The following is a 20,505-nucleotide window of genomic DNA, read 5'->3' as shown; positions in this document are numbered from 1 at the left end:
TAAATAAGTACATAAAACAACTGTTAGCGTGGACACACACACACACACACACACACACACACACACATACACACACTTTTCTTGGGTCAGTATGTACATTTAGGTCCTATTAAACAGTTTAATTATGAATCAAATACTACATTTTTATGCCAAAAAAGTGAGGAGAAATTTAGAGATGGGCTTTATTTTTTAATATATTTGTTTTGGCACAGGGGCTTTGCTGATATGCTTCTCTCAACCATGCCTGACTGTACTTGTCATAATTTGCTTAGTGTAAATTTAAAAGGATACAATTACATGGTAGGAAATGATATAATTATTTTAAAGTGAGTATCTGCATGACAATATAGTGATACACTTTAAAATAAATCTTCATATTTTATTTTGTACACAATTTATTTAAAAATTCTGTTTCTCTTTCCAAATATATTAATCACTTGATTATTTAAATTTCCTTAAAAACTCAAATAGCCATAGTAAATACTGTAAAACTTTCTTAACCAGTTTTATTTGATAATAACACAATCATATAAATGTTATTTATGAAATAAGAATGCTTTGTTATATATTTTATAATAAAGTAGTTTGGGTATTTTTTAAAAATTAATAGTGGTTATGAAAACCTAGTTTGTTTTTTAATGGTGACAGTGTATTAAAAAATATTCCAGAAGACCCATAACCAAAATATTATTTTAGGTGATTTTTCTGTAGTGTTGTTATTGTACAATTATTTTCGCATCTGTTTAAATGCCATCAAGATATGTAAATAGTTACTTTGAAAAAGTGTATTGTTTTATAAAACAAATTCTGTTTCTGGAAAATTGTGTGTACAGAGTTTTGTTTGAGTTTTTTTTTTTTTTTTTTTTTTTGTAAAGCAATTTACGAATTGTCATTGGTATGCCAGATAACAATGTGATAAACTTTTCATGTTCCCCAGTGACTTTCCCTTAGAAAAAGTACATGCTCCACTTTCATCACATTAGTGTAGCCACCCACCAGCTATTCATTCTACCCATAAAACTAGCTATCATTAAAGGAGGTGAGTACTCATTTTTTTTTAAACTGACATTTTCTATGTAAAATTATGAAAAGGTAGACAGAATATGTTTCTCTGAGAAAACAGAAGGTGATGTTTTATAACAAATGCAAGTGTTTTGGCAAAAGTGGTTAGTAATATTGTGGATATTCTTCAACTGCTCTGATAAGTGCTAGCATCCTTTGCAGATTTGTACTTTTTTAACCAGTGAGAAAAAATACAAACCACAGCAATGGCCAAGAACATAAATATATGAGTATTTCAACTTAAGTAACAAACGATTCTTATGGTATACTGAAATGGATGTAGTATATTTAGTGTTGTTATATATGAAGTCTTTTTTTTTTTGTCTTCTCAAAGTTGAACTATAGACCAAAATTAGTTACATGGTTCAGTTTATCCATTTTGATTACCAATTCCATGATAATTGAATAAGCCTACTTCAATATAGAGAACCAAACATTTTTTTCTAAATTATGAGTTGTATACTTTTTTATCAAAAGTGTAACTGATGATAAAATAGTTATTTGATAAGTACTAATGCATTCCATTATATATAATTTGTTGTAAAACACCAAGAAGATTTTGAGTAATGTATTTGTACTCTTGTGATATGTAACTTGACGAAAACAACACTTTATATTTTATATTTTGCATTTATCAGCAGGAAAAATACACATTGATAAAAGGAACATTAGGAATTTGAGATTATAGCATTTTGTTTACTGAATTTTTTTGCTTGTCTTTTTATTTTGTTCACTCTTAGAGTAATATTTAATTCCTCAAGATTCAACATGAACTATAACTATCTCCTCATGAGGTAGTTCTGTAATTTTTCTCATAATAAATGGATATTTGAGAGCTTTAGAGACAAACAAGATGGAAATAATACTTTGAAGGAAGTGGTATGAAAACTCTTAGAAAACACAAACTAAAAAGCTTGCAGACATATGGGTCCATATCTGTCTAGACAAACCTATGTTTTCCTGCGTAGGACAGTGTCTGCATGTGGAGAACCTGTAATACAGTTGTTTGTTTAATTTTATAAATGAAAATTATAATTTGTATTCAAACTAGAACATAGTAATTATTTTATTGCTTATTCATCATGTGATACAAGCTGGTATTATATAAAACTGACTGTTTTTGACGGATTGATTGACACTTGCTATAATCTAAAATGTAAAAAGATAGTCTAATAATTAAATGAATTGCAGTGAATCTTACCTTACCAGATAATTTATTATAAATTTAATAAGCATTTAATTTAAAACCAGAGAAAATAATCTTCAGGTGACTAATTTTGGATCCCCAAATATGTTGAAAATAATACATGGTCCCAAAATAATTCTATTTGGGCATATAAACTTTTTAGGCTTTTTTATTTCAAACTTTCATATAAATAAAAGACATGGAGCCAACCTAAAATTTTTTATGTTGATAATCAGAGCTAATCTTTTAATATTTTATAATTGTAGTAATGTTTAATTGAAAGCATACAGTTTTAAGAGAGTCTCTTGGTCTTAGGAGATAGATTGTTTACTACGGTTCTGGAATAATAAAATATTCTGGCTCTGAAATCTGAACAGATTGGTATATACCAGTATATTTCAGTCTTTTGTTCAACAAGAAGAATAAAAATGGTGGAAACCCAGATATCATTATCAACAAACTATTCAAGTTTCTGAAATTGTATTGTATGTCACCAAACAGCCATTGTTTCCTACCTGAAAGTCAAAGAAGTAAATAATGAAGCACAGATTAATTTGATAGTTGACATTCATGTGAACATTCAGTAATTGAATTGATTATTAACCTGTTTAGATATATAAACAGATTCCATTTGCAAATGTGATTGTCTTTATGTTAGATTATATTTTCAAGTTAGCAATTCCCTCACTACTTAATGTGTCTCAATAGCAATCACAAACTTTTCTTAAAGTTAAGAAAACTAATGTAACCATAAAGCTTTTTGGAGTACTTGGTGATGAGACATGATTCCTTTGTCTTCACTAATAAAATGGCTGGGTGGAGGGGCACAGAAAATTGGTTAGAACTTCTGTCAATCTTTGTTAGAAAGAGGAAATTATGGTAGTGAAACAATGACTCATATTTTTGTCCGAGATTTGAAATTAATTCACATAGGTGATTTGACATGATAAAAGATTACTGACTACAAAAATATTTAATCTAGTTTTAAAAAGCCTCCATAATAAATTTTAAGTACTATTTCAGCTTCTCTAGGTTTTTGCTTTACTAACCTCATGTCTTTCCTTGGCTTCTCCTTAACATTAGGATATGCCTATCATTGGCTATACCAGATGTCCTCATAATTTCAACCCCAAATTGAAAGGTCCCCCAACTGTACTTGTAATCATTTCATTTGAAATAAGTATTACAGTTGCGTTGTTTTATAATTAGTGAATAAATTTTTCATTAATATTTGTGTTGGACTCGATTTGAACATATGTGGCCAGGTTTTTTCCCCCCCTTAATCCAGGTACATTATAATGTCACCATAAATAAATCATGTAATGACTGCTTCATCAGAAGTAAGAATTAACTTTTGCGGTTAGGATAAATGTTTTGGCAAGAAGCATTTCTTCTCTCTGTAATTAGAAGTATGGTAATTTATGAATTCCACAAAAAAGAAATGATCATGTACTATTTCATATATGCTTCAAATAAAGATTTAAAGTGTTCCCCAAACTGGATTGAGAAATGCCAGATATTTTAGTATGTAAAGATTCATACTTCTCTGAACTTCTTGAAAGATATTTCCCCCGATGATACCTAGTGATTTATGTCGTTATTAGTTGGCAGCAGATAAACCCATTGTGAATGATGACTTGAATGCTTTATCCCTAGCAAAATTATTTTAAAAACATTGGCAGGGATGAGATTGAGCTCCAGATTAAAACTTGACTTGCACTTAAAAATACCTAAGCCAGATGAAAATCTACTATATAAGATGTTTGTTGTATTATGTGCCATATCCATGCATAACACTTGTCAAGGAAAGAAGTTCTTAGGTGGATTTTTTGGAAACAAGTTTCAAAAAGTTTGTAGCTGGTTGACAATATAATTTAGAAAATGTTTTGTAACTTAGAAAGTTTTGATGTTGTTTGATTGTTATGCAGGTCTCTCTCTCTCTCTCTCTCTCTCTCTCTCTCTCTCTCTCTCTCTGTCTCTTTTTTCTCTCTCTCTCTCTTTAGTTCTGAAAATAAGAGAAGTTGAAATAGTGGTATGTGTCTATCTCTTTCAGGTATTTATGGATACCAGGATATCTGAGCAATTCATATGTCAAAGGGAAAAGTTTGACGCACTTACATATTATAATCTTCTTTAATATGTACTTGCTTATATTGCTTATGGAGTTTTTAAAGACATTCAAATGCAACATTGGTAGGTTACAATGTTGATGTCTTGAAGCTGTTTACTTACTCTTTTTTAATAGATTTTGATTCCTTTACTGTGAAGCCAATTGTAATATGACACTTGCTAGAGAAAGTTCCTGTATCTGTTGTGAAGCAATTACTAATAAAGATGATCACCCAGTACAAAGTAATTATTCTATCTAACTGGAATTGATTTCAGTAAGGTATCTAATAAACAAGATTTTCAAGAATGTTCAATGGGTATTAAATGATCTACATGGAAAATTTTCCCGAAAGGTTTATATCTGAAATCTGGAATGCACTCTGTTTTTATAAATAAAGTGACTTAAGATTCCTATAAAAAATTCTCACTAAGTTGCTGGGCACAGTGGAGCATACCTATAATCCCAGCAGCTTGGGAGTTAGAGGCAGGAGGATTCTGAGTTCAAAATCAGCCTCAATAACTTATAGAGGCACTAAGCAACTCAGTGAGACCCTGTCTCTAAAGACATTATAAAAAAGGGCTGGGGATGTAGCTTAGTGGGTAAGTGCCCCTGAGTTCAATCCCCAGTACCAAAACAAACACACAAAAAAACAAACAAAATACTCATTAAGTATAGGCAAATGAGCACATGGACCTTACCTGTCTTATTCCTTGCTAGATAACCAGTGAGTAGGTGCTTAAGAAATACTTGTTGAGTGAATAAAAGAATTCACCATATACTCTCAAAATATAGCTGACCCCAAATAGTACTTGAGTCAAAGTGGTAGATCAGTGAACTTTTTATGGAATGAGTGCATGGGTAACTTCAAGGATGGACCCATAATTTCAAGTTTGACCTCTAATCATCTCTCTTTCCAGGCTCAACTCCTTACCTTCAAATAGTGAATGTGATATCTGACAAAAAGATGCTATGGGAAACTTTACTGGGTTTCTGATTAGAAAAAAAGAAAAAAATATCCAAACAAGAGAAATGTGACTAGTTCTTGTCTGGTGATGCTCTTACCTCATTTCAGGCACCTTGAATGCAGCCATGTGTGTGTATGAGTGAGAACCGGTGCATGACAGTGCATGGCCACTACAGACCCACAGCTGCATGTGGAACATTTACTTTTTCTTTTGAGAAAAAAGGAAAATATGATCAGGAAATATTTCTTATCTCATGTGAAAGGAGGATTTATGTTTTCTCTATCAAGATTTTTGCAATTTGTGAGACAAAGGAAGTGTTAGAAATAGGCAGAAAATTTTGGGCTAAGAAGTTGAGCTCTCTGGCAGCCTAGACTTCAGGGTAAACCCAGCTATATCACTTGTAGTTGTGTGCCCTGGGGCGAATATTTAATCTTTCTCATACAATAACAACAATAATTATAACATACAAAGGGAACCCCACATTTTTCAATGTTTGTGTATAGAGAGGGAGCTCTTTAAGTAAAAGAATATACAAGTATCATTTTTTTAAAAGAATTCTGAATATTTTGGGGCTGTAGAAAGTGACTATGAAAATGAAGGGACCCTGGTGGCTTAAGCTTAATTGACCTCATGGTAAATAGATCTCAATCTACACTTCTTATAATATGTATTTTGTTTTTGTGATTTACATAAATCAACCCACTGGATGTTTTAAATAATGCCATGAGGGTACTATGATTTTCCCTATTCTTACATGTGAGGTAGCAGTGCCCTAATGCGACACAGAGCAGTACAGTAATTAATAAGTGGCAAAACCAGGATTCAAATTCATGTTCTAAGTCACTGTCTACTTGTGGTCTACTAAGGATTTACTTTTTTCATCTTATAAATAGAGTTATTTCTAAACCATTAAGTGTTTGTATTAAACCTGATTATGTATGAAAGACTTAGCTTAGTCCTAGGACATAATAAAAGCTCAGTAAATGTTCATTTATTCAGTTCTGTTTGATGCAAAATGCTATAAAATATATCTCAGGTTTTAGTACTTACTTGTACTGTGATACTTGGGGCTTTGAAATACTAATGTTCATTCTTAGAGTTAAATGAAAACACAGACACAACATATCGGAATCTATGGGACACATTGAAAGCAGTTCTAAGAGGAAAATTCATTGCTTGGAGTTCATTCCTTAAAAAAAGAAAAAAACCAACAAATAAATGATCTCATACTTCATCTCAAAATCCTAGAAAAAGAAGAGCAAAACAACAGCAAAAGAAGTAGAAGGCAAGAAATAATTAAAATCAGAGCTGAAATTAATGAAATCGAAACAAAAGAAACAATTGAAAAAATTGACAAAACTAAAAGTTGGTTCTTTGAAAAAATAAATAAAATCGACAGACCCTTAGCCATGCTAACGAAGAGAAGAAGAGAGAGAACTCAAATTACTAGCATACGGGATGAAAAAGACAATATCACAACAGACACTTCAGAAATACAGAAGATAATCAGAAATTATTTTGAATCCTTATACTCCAATAAAATAGAAGATAGTGAAGGCATAGATAAATTTCTTAAGTCATATGATCTGCCCAGATTGAGTCAAGAGGATATAGACAACCTAAACAGACCAATAACAATAGAGGAAATAGAAGAAACCATCAAAAGACTACCAACTAAGAAAAGCCCAGGACCGGATGGGTATACAGCAGAGTTTTACAAAACCTTTAAAGAGGAACTAACACCAATACTTTTCAAGCTATTTCAGGAAATAGAAAAAGAGGGAGAACTTCCAAATACATTCTACGAGGCCAATATCACCCTGATGCCTAAACCAGACAAAGACACTTCAAAGAAAGAAAACTACAGACCAATATCTCTAATGAACCTATATGCAAAAATCCTCAATAAAATTCTGGCGAATCGGATTCAAAAACATATCAAAAAAATTATACACCATGATCAAGTAGGATTCATCCCTGGGATGCAAGGCTGGTTCAATATACGGAAATCAATAAATGTTATTCACCACATCAATAGACTTAAAAATAAGAACCATATGATCATCTCGATAGATGCAGAAAAAGCATTCGACAAAGTACAGCATCCCTTTATGTTCAAAACTCTAGAAAAATTAGGGATAACAGGATCATACCTCAACATTGTTAAAGCAATCTATGATAAGCCACAGGCCAGCATCATTCTGAATGGAGAAAAATTGAAGGCATTCCCTCTAAAATCTGGAACAAGACAGGGATGCCCTCTCTCACCACTTCTGTTCAACATAGTCCTCGAAACACTGGCCAGAGCAATTAGACAGACGAAAGAAATTAAAGGCATAAAAATAGGAAAAGAAGAACTTAAATTATCACTATTTGCAGATGACATGATTTTATACCTAGCAGACCCAAAAGGGTCTACAAAGAAACTATCAGAGCTAATAAATGAATTCAGCAAAGTGGCAGGATATAAAATCAACACCCATAAATCAAATGCATTCCTGTATATCAGCAACAAATCCTCTGAAACGGAAATGAGGACAACTACTCCATTCACAATATCCCCCCCCAAAATAAAATACTTGGGAATCAACCTAACAAAAGAGGTGAAAGACTTATACAATGAAAACTACAGAACCCTAAAGAGAGATATAGAAGAAGACCTCAGAATATGGAAAAATATACCCTGTTCATGGATAGGCAGAACTAACATCATCAAAATGGCGATATTACCAAAAGTCCTCTATAAGTTCAATGCAATGCCAATCAAAATCCCAACGGCATTTCTTGTAGAAATAAATAAAACAATCATGAAATTTATATGAAATAATAAAAGACCCAGAATAGCAAAAACAATGCTAAGCAGGAAGTGTGAATCAGACAGTATAGCGATACCAGACTTCAAACTATACTACAGAGCAATAGTAACAAAAACAGCATGGTACTGGTACCAAAACAGGCGGGTGGACCAATGGTACAGAATAGAGGACATAGTAACCAATCCACAAAACTACAACTATCTTATATTTGATAAAGGGGCTAAAAGCATGCAATGGAGGAAGGATAGCATCTTCAACAAATGGTGCTGGGAAAATTGGAAATCCATTTGAATCAAAATGAAACTGAATCCCTTTCTCTCGCCATGCACAAAAGTTAACTCAAAATGGATCAAGGAGCTTGATATTAAATCAGAGACACGGCGTCTGATAGAAGAAAAAGTTGGCTATGATCTACATACTGTGGGGTCGGGCTCCAAATTCCTCAATAGGACACCCATAGCGCAAGAGTTAACAACTAGAATCAACAAATGGGACTTACTCAAACTAAAAAGTTTTTTCTCAGCAAAAGAAATAATAAGAGAGGTAAACAGGGAGCCTACATCCTGGGAACAAATCTTTACTTTACAAATCTTTACCCAATCAACAAATGGGCCAAGGACCTGAACAGACACTTCTCAGAGGAGGACATACAATTAATCAAAAAGTACATGAAAAAATGCTCACCATCACTAGCAGTCAGAGAAATGCAAATCAAAACCACCCTAAGATACCATCTCACTCCAGTAAGATTAGCAGCCATTATGAAGTCCAACAACAACAAGTGCTGGAGAGGATGCGGGGAAAAGGGTACACTTGTTCATTGTTGGTGGGACTGCAAATTGGTGCAGCCAATTTGGAAAGCAGTATGGAGATTTCTTGGAAAGCTGGGAATGGAACCACCATTTGACCCAGCTATTCCCCTTCTCGGTCTATTCCCTAAAGACCTAATAAGAGCATGCTACAGGGACACTGCTACATTGATGTTCATAGCAGCACAATTCACTATAGCAAGATTGTGGAACCAACCTAGATGCCCTTCAATAGATGAATGGATAAAAAAATGTGGCATTTATACACAATGGAGTATTACTCTGCTTTAAAAAATGACAAAATCATAGAATTTGGAGGGAAATGGATGGCATTAGAGCAGATTATGCTAAGTGAAGCTAGCCAATCCTTAAAAAACAAATGCCAAATGACTGCTTTGATATAAGGGGAGTAACCAAGGACAGGGTAGGGATGAAGAGCTTGAGAAGAAGATCAACATTAAACAGGGATGAGAGGTGGGAGGGAAAGGGAGTGAGAAGGGAAATCGCATGGAAATGGAAGGTGATCCTCAGGGTTATACAAAATTACATATAAGAGGAAAGGAGGGGTAAGAGAAAAATAATACAAGTGGAAGAAATGATTTACAGTAGAGGGGGTAGAGAGAGAAAAGGGAAGGGAAGGGGAGGGGATGGGAAGGGGGATAGTAGAGAATAGGATAGACAGCAGAATACATCAGTCACCAGAATGGCAATATGTAAATCAATGGAAGTGTAACTGATGTGATACAGTAATCTGTATATGGGGTAAAAATGGGAGTTCATAACCCACTTGAATCAAACTGTGAAATATGATATATTAAGAACTATGTAATGTTTTGAACGACCAACAATAAAAAAAAAGAGCTATGTAATATTTTGAACGACCAACAATAAAAAAAAAAAAGAAATACTAATGTTCACTCACTAGAATTTCTGTATCACCACTGATACTTTTAAACTTTAGGTAATAAAGAGGTAAAGTATACATTTTTGAACATAATTAGAAGTGAGTTGACAAGTACTCTACAAATTTCTTTTTGGATTTTAATGAAATACTTGACTTCCAATAGCTCTTTGGTTTTATTCTCATACCCCTTTTGAGCCAAATTATGAAACCATTGATAATTTTGCAACACATAACACAATACATAGCACATCATAGTTACAAACATTACTTGTGTTTTGATAAAAAAGAAGATAATTATTAAAATAATTTAGTTTTATATTTATATTATAAAATGAGAACTTAAATATTTGGTAGAGTCTCTTCATATCTAAGATTCTATGATTTTAAAATGTCTTTTGCAGAGTTGACTTAAATTTTATTTGTACCATTATTTTTCTTTCTTAAGATAACTAAAGAAAAATTGGAATTACAAACAGAAAAAACAGATTTTTTTGTAATTTTACTTTATCAAACACAAGGTGTAATAACACATAACTTCTATCAAGAAAGTTAGCATTATGGTGAAAGTAAAATATGCTTATTTCCATTTTTAAAAAGATGTAATTAGTTTATCAATGATAATATGTGAGAACTGTTCACTGTTTAGTATTTGCTAAACCCTGTTATAAGTTTAGCCACATAATTGTATGAGTTTTATGGGAAATAAAAATGTTATTTTATTTCTTTAGGATTAGTAAACTGTGTCATGGGTACTCTACCAGACATGCAAAGACATAACTCCATTCCTAAGAGATTAAACTCCTAATTGAAGAAAATTGCATTATAGTTAAATAGCTCATGCATAAACTTTTTTTTTAAAGTCACTCTTCTGTGGGAAATGGTCTTAGACAAGGTCGATAAAATCATAATCTTTACAGTACAATTAAGAAAATGAGAATATAATCTCTTGGAATTTGAAAGGCTACCCCTCTGTAGAGTAGGTGTTAAGTGTTAATGATTAACTCCAAACTCAAAGTCTAGGAGAGAGGAGTAAATGGAGGCAAAGAAAAATAAAGGGTGAATCGTCATAATTAGGTAGCATTTATTAGACACCCACAGGTGACAGGCTTGGACAAGAGAAGGGAACACAATAAGATACACAAAAATATGTAGGAGGGGGCTGAATCACAGAGAGCTAAGACTGACTCAGACAGGATTATCAAAAGAGAAAACCTAGGATTCAGGTAGCAATATGGTCAGTTTGGCAAGGGTCCATAACCATGGTTGGGTAGAAAACAATATTGTACAAATTAGGTTACAAAGGAAGTGTTTAGGAAAAATTAAGGATGTCTTTATATAATGGTGTTGGGCTTGAAGTCAACTATAGTGGACTGCTCTTCTATTCGCAAATATTAAATCATCAGTTTATCAGACTAAGGAATTAAGATATTTGATTATTTTATGAGTCTTTTGAATTTTAATTTCATTTATGTAGATAGTGGACCGATTTCAGCAAATTTTTATGCCCACCAATGATAATACATGCTTGATAGAAGTTTAGTGTTTGAAGCTTATTGATATTCCCCATGTTGATGTTGTTCTCACCCAAAGAATGGGACATATTATAGGCCACCTCAGGTATCTTTAGTTACTTAAGTGCTGTTTACTTACTCTGATCTCTTTCAATTGCACTGGAATTCCCTGCAGTTATGGTTAACTGAGGAAATGTGACATCCCTTAGGAGAGCATTAGTTTTGAAAGAGCAATCTCCCGGAAGTGGAGCTTGAAGATCCTTATTTTTAGCTAGGCAAATAAGACCTCACAGTTGCTTGGAAGCTAGGAGAGATGTTATTGAAATACCATGGATAAATTCCATGGGTAGAGGCATAGTAGCTTAATTCACTGATGAAGAAAAGAGTGCACAATTGGAAAAAGCATAACAGAAGCGATAGAGGACCTTTGAGATTCCATCTTTACTAATAGTGCAGGAAGCGTGGCACATTCTAGTGGAAGCCTGGAAAGTATTTGTCTTCATTTCTTTACTGCGTGCTCTATTCTCATAGAGAAAGTCAATTATTTTCCTATAAATATTAGAAATGGTCAAAAAACTTAGAAAAATTAACTTTTTAAAAAAGTTTGATCATAGTAGTTTTACTTTTAATTAGGAAAACTTAGTGTAATTATAATTTAGAGGATTATGTTAAATGCTGACTCGTACAATATAATGTTTTACCTAGTTTGTGTGTACTTTGTATTGTTTTAAATATGTTTTAGCATCTAAAAGAAAACAGTTATGAGCTGTCCTGTTTTATTATATTTGTGATCTACATATATGTTTAAAAGTACGTGCATACGACTATATATATTTGTATGTATTTCCCTTGTTATGACTCAAGATTATGATTAATAATCTAAAAAAAAATCTAAAAAATAAGTGAATAATACATTTTGGGGTGCATAACAAAACATTGGTGATAAATCCAACATGGAATATATAGAGCAGTGGTTGATAGACAATACAAAAACTATAAACTAATGAAAATTTTCAGATAGTAATTATGGCTACCAGGAAGGAAAAACCAGAGTGCTATAATGAAGAATACTAACTGGTCTGAGAAGAGGAGGCTTTTCAATTAAGACTTAAACGAATAGAAGGAATCAGCTTTAAGGCTCTGGAATGAGACTGTTTTAGACAGATGGAACAGAAAGCGCAAAGTCATGGCTATGGAATAGGACTTGGAGTTGTGGAAGGAAAGAAGAGCAGCAAGTAGGAGGTCTAAGAACAGGGGGGATAGTTGAGGACCTAGATGAGTGCATAGGTTACTTAGGTATTTGTGAAACACAAGGAATATTGATTATACTTTAAATTCAGGAGAAATCCACCAAAGGGTTTTTAGCTGGCAGAGTATATGATCTTTTGTTTTTTTTTAAAAAAAATTCAGCCTGGCTGCTATATGTAGAGTACTACAATAAGACCAAGAGAGGAAGCAAGACATCCAATCTAGAAGTTACTGTGATAGTTATTGTAATAGTTTTTTATAAGCAAAGAATGACTCCTTGTGGAATGACCGTAAAACAGAAAAGAAAGTGGCAAAATTGGTGGATTCCACTTTGGAAGTAGAACTTAACAGGAATTTTAATGAATGAGAAAAAATTAAAAATGAAGGATGATCTGAAGTTTTTGACTTGAGCAATTGTAAATTTTGCCAACTCTAGATAGGGGAACATTAGTATAAGAGCAGATTTTTGGGGAAGTGTGAGAAATTAATGATTCTACTCCAGCCTTGTTCTCAGATGCCTATTAAGTATCTAAGTGGAAGTGTTTAGTACAGTATTGCTGATTGAAGTTCAGGACCAGAGATACAGGTGCACTGGGATGTTAGGCAACAAAGATAGAGTAGTACTTATCTGCAGTTTCAAAAAAGATAAGTAGATTTACACCTAAATAAGATGCAAGATTTGCATACAAAAAGATGGAAAAAAGAACACTGCAGACAAAGGGAAAAAAATAGGGAAAAAGACAAAGTGTTTGACACTCTTATCAGTATATTTTTTGGAAAGCCAAACATTATTTTGCTTGTTTTATTTTGCACTAAAAGCCCTAAAGAGCTGTGAAAAAGAAAATCACATGATCATTATGTAGCCTTTTAAACAATTATCTAGATGAAATATGCAAAAAAAAATTTATAAAGTAGAGAAAGAATATGAGTAGGCCAGTTAGGGGATTAGTTAAAGAGGTCTCATATAAAAAGTGAAAACATTTAGATACAAGAGTTACCATGGAGGCAAAATTTATAAGAATTCAAAACTTAATGGACAGAGGTAGAATCAGGATGAATAAATGGATCAATGATAACTATAATTTTGTCTCTGAGTAACTGAAGGTAATAAGTGTGTCATGATGAAGAGCAGAAAAACAAATGGCAAGGATAAATTTTGGAAGGAAAAAACATTGAGGTAAAGAGTGAAAAATTCAAGGTGTCACTTGAATGTTTCCAAGTATTCCACCTCCAAACACCTGGTGTTTGGACACACTGCACCTGAGATGGGCCTGTGAAACTGCCATTCACCCAGCCTACTCCTGGCCCTATTCATATCCATATGGGGCTGATTAATATGGAGCACGCCACACCTGCAGTGGGGCTTCAAGGGCAAAACACACTGGTTTCCAGTCAGGGCCTTCAGGCTGACTAATCCTGTCTTAATCCCACTCAATCAGCATGAAACAGCCTTCCCTTTAATGATTCTTTAATTATTACCTTTGGTTGAAATTGCTTTTGCATAGCACCATAACTTCCATTAGATGATGTTTCTTTTGGTGTAAAGATTGTGTTATTTTTACCTTTTTATCTCTTAAGGAACCCCATATAGAATACTTTTATAAATACTGAAGTTCAAGAAAATGTTTTATCATTTAAAAAATAAAATTGATGTTTTTGGTGCAGATAAATGATCAAAATCAAGAATTCTCAAAATTCGGGGGGTTAAAATCACATAATAAATATTTTAGGTTTTGCTAGCAATAATGTCACCAACTCCACTACTCACTCTGTCATTGCCTATGAAAAGAACCATAGACGATACATAATGAAATGAGCATGGCTGTGTTTCGATAAAACTTTATTTACAAAAACAGTAGGAGGACCAATTATAACTAGGTATTATTTTTTCAGATCCACTTGATTTTGACTAATCAGAGTAGATTTAAAGTTTAATTATCTAGATTTCTATATTGAGAAAAAAATTTTTTTTTATTTACCTCTCTAAAACTCCCTTCCTCCTGTCACCCTCTTCCAAATTACAAAAGAAAGAAGAAAGAAAGAAAGAAAGAAGAAAGAAAGAAAGAAAGAAAGAAAGAAAGAAAGAAAGAAAGAAAGAAAGAAAGAAAGAAAGAAAGACTTAACACCTATTATGTTGAACCATTAGGTTTCAAAATGAAAGATTCAGTCCAGGACCTGACTGGAAAACTAGTAAAAAGAAAGAATTCTGCTGTTGCAAAGAGTGCACTAGATTCTACAGAAGCATCAAGAGTGGGCTCCCATTTGCAGCTGGGGTCAGGGCATTGGGGTTATTCAGAGGGAATCAGGGAATTTTCCTAGGGGAAGCAACATTTGAAGTATTGTAAGAGTTAATCAGATGGATAAGAAGAAGAAAAAAAGTGTATTTCAGGACAAGGAGACAGGTTGTCAAAAGGCCCATAGTCAAAATATAAGCACTGCTGATCCAATCTAGCCATCAACAGGGTGATATATGTGACAAAATGCTAGATGTCTCAGAGATTGGCATGGCAGTAGGAATGACTCATTCCATGTATATAGTAAAGAATTCTTGGCTATAAGTTGGAGGGGTCAGATCATGGAAGAAAGCCTAGGAATGGGGAGAAGAAAGTGAAAATAAGGAAGAAAGAAAAGGAGAAAGATTTAAAATGAAAGCCTTGAGCCTCATTTACATATTTTAATCAAGTGAACTACAAAACTAGATTTGTAGTTTAAAAGAACAGCAGCCTAGTAATCTTGTAGGGTACAGACGTGATGTGGACAAGATTTTATAATAATATGGTATGTAATAGCTTACTAAGTAATATATAGTAAAACCATTGTCTGAATTGCAATAGTGAAGAAGGTGATGAGGGCAGATATTTTGGACATTTAATAACTAGGATAAAACAGACATAGTGCCTGCTTGTTAAAGGCAGATGAAAGAGACAGAGGCAGGGCGCCATGATTGTATTCAGTAAGAGAAAATCAAGAGATAAAATAGTTTGGAATGTGACAGAAGGTGATGAATTAGTTTTGATGTGTCAAATTTGAAGTCCCCCTGGTTATGCAAATACAACTATATAGATATGAAAAAGGAAATTAGAAATATGGGTCTGGAGTTCAAGGCCAAAATAATTAGACTTGCGTTGGTTGATCCTCCAGTTGGTTGATATTGGTGTGGGTATCACACTGAACAAGAAGAATGTGTATGATAAGAGAAGAAATGAGTTAGCCCAAAACCTTGGGGATGGCAGCTGCATCCATTACTACTTTGAGCATGGAAAAAGACCTCCAAACTTAGTTGCCTAAAGCATTAACAATATTTTCCATGTCTCTATGGGTTGGCAGGGGTGGTTTTTCTGCTGGTTTCCTGGGCTCTCTCAGGAGCAGCTGGTTGGGGGTAGAAAAACTGAGGAGTTGAGATCTCCTTTCTCTCTCTCTCTCTCTCTCTCTCTCTCTCTCTCTGATCATTCATGGCAGGCTTTTTCATCAAGCAGCAGTCTCAGGACAGGATCCCAAAGGGAGAAAGCAGAAGCTATACTTTTTTGAAATTTGGGCTTCAGAATTTGTACAATATGGCTTTTGCCACATTCTTTTGGTCATCAAAATCTCAAATTCTAATAAAGTGGTGAAAAAAATAGACTCTTTTTTTTTGATGGGAGGAACTACAAAGAATTGATGGCCACGTGAATTTTGTCTTGAATGACACACCTGTTGAATATGTGGATGAAGAAAGTTCCATCTGGGAACTGGAGAGGAAGATGTTAAAGTAAAGGAAGAATTGCAAGAGAGTGACCTTTTCTCAGTCAAGGATCAGAGGGCCACAAGAATGGGAAGAAGGGGTCACAACACATCATGTAACAAAGAAATCAGGTCAGATCAGTTCTGAAAATGACTGTTGAGTTTGGCGGTTAGAAGGTTCCTGATAACTGTAAGTGAGGTATCTCCTTGAGTTAAGCTGGGTAGTGGTCACTTTGTGATGGATTGAAGAGCCCCTAGAAAGTGTTCAACAAGAGACAAGGACTATGGATTGCTATTTAAATTTGTGAAGGAAAGATGTTTAGGGGAACATGTGGTTAAGCTGAAGGTTCAGAGCAAAAGGTAGGAAATAAAAAGGAATTTAAGGAAGGATAAATTATGAAGCAAAGTCCTAGAGGAAGTGGAGACAGAAAGATTCAGATCATATTAAAGAGTTTAAAACCTAGGGAAGAAAAATGGACATGCAATACTTTTGATATAGGTGCCTGGTGTTCCTTATGGATAATGTTTTCAAGTATCTCTCCTTTTTCTTAACAAAATGATATGACAAGTCCTGGCATACTCTGATTCTCTCAATTATTAATTTGCAGTACTCTTTAGGATATTTATTTGTGATTAATGTGAAAAGCCGATTATTTTAGATGAAGTTTCCAACCAGAAGTATTGCAGTTCCTTACAGAATGTGTTCAGAAAATGAAAAGCGCGGATAAAGGAGCTCACCCTCAGCTCTCCTGGATAATTCAAATTCCTGTTTATTTCAGGTGTTATTCAAAGATGCCTGTAATCTCAGAGCTCATTTAAAAAGTGAAGAGCAGGTGGCTGCAGGCAGATACAAGCTTAAAATCACTGTCATTAGGAAATATCTTCAACTATGAAAGCAAACCAATTATGGTTTTGGCTGTCCAAAGGAAAACTAATGCTAATAGTTGAAATAACTACAGCTATCATTAAATGAAATATTTAATGATAATTTTTATTTTAATAGATATGCTTTGTTTTATGAAATATCTCTCTACAAAACATAAATGAGTAAGGAAACTTTACATATTTGCCAGGTACAGGCACAGGTAATACTTAGAAGTAAACAGTAGAATTTCCAATGAGATTAGTTTCTCAGCATTCAATTTGGTAAATACTACATGTTAAATATTTACATTTTGATTATAATCAATTTCCGGAATTTGAACCAGAGTTTGTTTACTTAACCTCCAGGAGTCTCTAATGCACATTCTTTACACATTCCCTTCCCTTTCTCTGCTTATGGGAGTTATGTGCTTTAGCTACTCTGTGGTTGTGGAATGTCTGGGGCTGTTCTTATCCTGCTTGACTGGTTTATGCTTTTACTTCCTAAAAAATTAGACTGGCATTAGTAGAGCATGAAACTGGCAAACACACACACACATGCACACACACATCAAATTTTAATTTTCAGGATAATTTTTTACATCTTATTTATCAATTTTTTTACTGTTCCATTTTTTTTCCATAGAAAAATTGATTTTCTGAAGGGCAACAATATTGGAAATACTTTAAGAAAAATATTAAGGGTATGTATTTGAAGAAAACTATTTGTTAGCACTACTTTTCATGCTTCACCTATCAAAACGATGATTCGAATTTTCTTAGTGACCTAGAGAAAGATCTGTATTATTAATGGGTGAAGGTTCTGTGTTTACCTCTTCTTAAAACTGGCACTGCTGTGATCCAAGAAATGTTGCTGTTGAGAGCATTTGCTGCACAGTGAGTCAAATCAAATGGACTTAGTTTGTGTGTCAGAACTTCCATGTTATTTGCCTGCTTTATTAACTCTGATTTTAATTAAATTTTATTCTGTATGTGTGTGTGCGTTAAAAAAAAAAAAAAAGGGAATCAAGGGCTGGGGGTTTTAGCTCAGTGCCAAAGCGCATGCCTCACACATGTGAGGCACTGGGTTGGATCCTCAGCACCACATAAAAATAAAAACAATAAAGGTATTGTGTATGTTTACAACTATTTTTTTTTAAATATGGCCAATCAAAATTGTTACTTAACATTGCTACCTTTTTTTGTTGTTTTTCTGGGGATTTAACCCAGGGATGCTTAACCCACTTAGTCACATCTCCAGCTCTTTCTATGATTTGAGAGAGGGATTTTGCTAAGTTGCTTGGGGCCTTGCTAAGTTGCTGAGGATGGCTTTGAACTTGCTATCCTCCTGCCTCAGCCTCCTGAGCAGCTGGGATTACAGGTGTGTGCCACTGTGCCAGGCTAACATTTCTACATCTAATTCATGGATAGCATATTTGCTTTACTTATAATGACTTCAATTTTCCTGAGGTGATCGTGATGGTCATTTTTTTTTTAAGTACAGAAAACTGTGAAACAAACTTAAAATAGAATTAAGTGGCCAGTGCCCCTTTTAAAGGTTGGGAACAAGTAAGGAACATTAATGCCTTCGACCTAATAAAAATAGATGGTACCAAGCTTAAAAAAGACTCAGAACACTCTTCTGAACTGTCAATCAATGTGTGTCTTTTTAAAGATTGTAATGGTTTTGATAGAAGAATTCATCAGCATATTTTTAGAGACCTCTATATAGTCATACTTTGTTTATATAAGAGAAATATTATTTTCTTATTAGAGTGGCTTAAGAAGAAAATCATGGCATATTTCATTTCACATAGTAAAAAACATAACTGAATTCATGTGTTGAAAACATTATACACAGACCACAAATTTTCTGAAATGCGCCAGGAAGGTCAAATAAGTCTAGGAAATATTCTACACTAGAGTCCTTGTTCATTATTTGGGAGTTTGATAGGATAACGTTGGCATATTAAATGCTCTCAGAATAAGTAAAGGATTCCACTGTGCTTACTCACAAATAGGCAAACATTTTTCTGAAGAGTTGGATGGTAAATATTTTAGGATTTGTGAGCCATAAGATCTCATTGTCAACTCCCCAACATTTTCTTTGAAGAGTAAAAATAACCAGACAGTACATAAATGAATGATCATGACTTTGTTTCAATAAAACTTTATGAACACTAACATTTAATCATATGATCTTCAAAAGTCATAAAATAGTCTTCTACTGATCTTAAAACATTTAAAAATGTAAAACAAAAACAACATTCTTAGATCTTAGACCATACAAAGCCAGCCTATGGGCTGGATGGGATCAAAGGCCCATAGTGTGCTAACCCCTTTTTAACCAGATGTTTTCTAAGTTTATCTGAATGAAAAAAATACTGATTTATCACAAACTTATAGCAGTTGACTAGTCTAAATAAAACTGGAAAACAGATTGAACAAGTTATGTCTTCCAATATTTAGTTTCCAAAACTAGCTTTGTATGTTCAGATGACTAGACAACGTGCTCAATGTACTGGTGTATTCACAAATATTATTTAACCACAAGGTCTTCTCCATCTCCTTCCCCTTCTCTATCCCCGCCTCCCTTCTTCCTCCTTCTCCTTTCTCCCTTCTTCTTCTCTTTTTCGTATTCACCTTCTCCTCTTTCTCCTCATTCTCTCCTCCACCTACGAACTTCTTTGTCTTCATCTTTCCGGAGCAGAAAAGGAACTAGCAATTACTGAGTGCTAATTGTGTATGAATCACTGACACAAGACCTTCATGTATATTATCTCATTTGATATTTATTATAGTTCTGTGAATTGTGTGTTATTTAGATGAGAAAGCTGAAGCCTACAAATAAAAGTATCTTCCTCAAATGATTTTAAAATAAATGATAATCAGTCTATATAGCAGAAATGATATGGTAAATAATCATTTATATCATGGGGAAAGAGTTAATACTTTAAATTTTAAATAAAATTAGTAAGTGTGAAATGATCTATAAAATAACAAAATTGTAGTATATCCTTCATTTTGGGTGATGAGGATTAAATGAACAAAGAACATGAAAATCAATTATAATAGGCAAAGGACATAGAGAATACCTACTAAATGTTGGTATTACTAATATTGTGATATAAAAACATCATGTATATGAAAAAAAAGTATTAAGGAAATAAGTATTTCACTAGGTGCTATGATAAATAAGTTTTTCTTGTCCAAAATCATGTTTTATTAATTTTATGATTAACATTAAGTATCATTAAGAATGAGTAAGATTTTTTTTAATGCTCAGCTTTACAGACTGTGGGCTGGATATGAT

At 33.5% G+C, this 20,505-nt stretch overlaps 1 protein-coding gene across 1 annotated transcript in view; it reads left to right on the top strand.

Annotated features, from left to right (window-relative positions):
• The window catches only part of RASSF9 (Ras association domain family member 9), a 41,240-nt gene that overhangs the window by 1,134 nt on the left and 19,601 nt on the right, over nucleotides 1-20,505 (top strand). The window lies entirely within an intron of this gene.

This window comes from Spermophilus citellus, assembly GCF_964194105.1.
Source record: "Spermophilus citellus genome assembly, chromosome: 10".
Classification (NCBI taxonomy): domain Eukaryota; kingdom Metazoa; phylum Chordata; class Mammalia; order Rodentia; family Sciuridae; genus Spermophilus; species Spermophilus citellus.
The sequence above is the reverse complement of the archived record's forward strand: the minus strand, read 5'-3'. Positions and strand labels throughout refer to the sequence as shown.